The sequence below is a fragment of the Ambystoma mexicanum genome, chromosome 4q (genome assembly GCF_040938575.1).
Source record: "Ambystoma mexicanum isolate Mex_15411 chromosome 4q, UKY_AmexF1_1, whole genome shotgun sequence".
Classification (NCBI taxonomy): Eukaryota; Metazoa; Chordata; class Amphibia; order Caudata; family Ambystomatidae; genus Ambystoma; species Ambystoma mexicanum.
The window spans coordinates 327,178,090-327,180,191 of NC_090928.1; positions in this window are offsets into that span (position 1 = coordinate 327,178,090).

Consider the following 2,102-nt stretch of genomic DNA (forward strand, 5'->3'; position numbering starts at 1 on the left):
CTGGCACCTCTGGCGCCAGGTTCATATGGGAAATGGGAGAACTGGAACTTACAATGGCAGTTTCACAACATGGATGCCCCCGCATGGCTCAGTTCCAGAACTGAGCCATGCGGTCTAGCATTTAGGGTGTGGTCAGGCCTGGGGGCACCTGGGATACCTGCAGGCTATATAAGCCATGCCCAAGCTGGAGAACACGCTTTGCGTTACTCTGCTGGTCGCAGCGTGACGCTCACCACGGTCTGTCAGATCTTCCTCTGCATTCCGGGCCCGGTACCTGCAAGAACAAGAAAACAAGAACACTGTTAGTTTTCGCTTACCTATAGTGAGCCCTGCTCCTGTCATCCGCTCCAGAATCCCAAACATCCAGCATCTCGCGAACGCTCGCTCTCTCTCCTGGAAGCCGCAACCTGCGGAGAATAGAGAAGCAGCATTAGTAAGCGTTTATGGTTCACATTTAAAAAACAATCAAAAGGCGCACGCTTACCTGAATTGGACTTGCTTTTGGTCCACGTCCATTCTGGGCCTTTCAACGACCTGCAAGAATAAAGACAAGGCTGATTAACAGGCATAAGTGGTAGAAGGCGGTTCGAACAAAACCTTACTCACCGCTCTCCATCTTCTCGGCAACATACAGTCCAGAACATCAGGGCGGCCTGCAAGAAAGGGACAACAAACAGGTTAGCACAAGAAAAGCACGTAGCGCCATGCTCTGCGCTTTCACTAACCATCTCGTGCACAGCATCACCAGAACTCCTTCTGCACCTAAGAAAGAAGGAAAGACATTAATAGGGGCAATTACAAATAAAGGACAAGCTGTCAAAACAGCAGACTTACCTGACAAACTGAGTCACAGCAGGTCTGGACTCTGTGGGGCCCGCACCAGTGAAGCAACTAGGTTGCGACGCGCCCATCCACAACACACCCCTGCACAGAACAGCAGGATGGCGAGCGCACCATACCAAAAACCAAGGTGAGGAGAGCACTAATGGGTCGTTGGGTCCACAAGCGAGGTGGGCTCCGGGCTAAAAGAGACTATAAGCTAAAACCTAAACTCCTGTGTTTTCAGACCTGGTCCTCAGCCGAACAAGAGTCCAAGGGAGTGGGTCCAAGGTCGGAAGCCGTCCAGCCAGATTGGGTGGCGTCCCCGTGGATACCAGGTGAACGTTACATCACGTAGGTCTCCCTCAGTCGGGATGGGACCTTTCAAACACAACACTTGCAGGGATTCCTTTCCTCAAGCTTAGATCACATCCTTTAGGGGTTCCCTTCCCCTAACTGATCACACTTCTGGTGTCCCTCAGTCGGGCTCTGACATTTTCCTGATGTCAAAGACTTTCGAATATGCAAGGCTTTTACTGTAGACCTCTGCAGGACTACTTCGACTTTCCTTTCAGCTCACACTCTTGTGTTATTTGCCCCATTATCTCTTGGTCTATGTAGTTCGGTCTCATAAGCACAAAAGTTCAACATTGACCTTTTCACTCCCCCTTTTCTCTGGGTTAATCTTCATCATCAAGCTTTTTAGAGTTCATACCCTTTCACTTCAACAAGAAAACCATTTCATCTTTCGTGGAGACTTTCGAGTGGGCTACTTCCTTCGCCGGACCACTCCGCTATTCTGTATTGCTAGTTTCGCTGTTGTCAGTACTTTAAACGTTCAATACGGGCCTGCCTTCCTTCCCATCTCATCCATATGCATGCAGACTTCAATTGTGCGATATAATGTTGCAACTTCAATCTTTCCTTAACACACATTAGACTTTCATGTTGCTCGCCTACTCACCGTCTGTGTGCATTTCTTTCTTGTCTTTTCCAGGTCTCCCTCAGTCGGGCTCGGACCCCTGCTTAAGGTTCACACAGTGATCTCCCTGAGTCTGGCTCTGACCCCTCTTAAAGTTCACAGATGGGTCTCCCTCAGTCAGACTCGGACACCTCTTAAAGTTCACATATGGTTCTCCCTCAGTCGGGCTTGGACCCCTCTCAAAGTTCACAAAATAAATGTCTTTCAACTTCCAGTCCCAGAATGCACTTTATCTTATTTATCTCCCACTTCGAAAACTGCTTTCTCATGTGTTGGCAGCAGCAAGAGCACAAGGGGATGT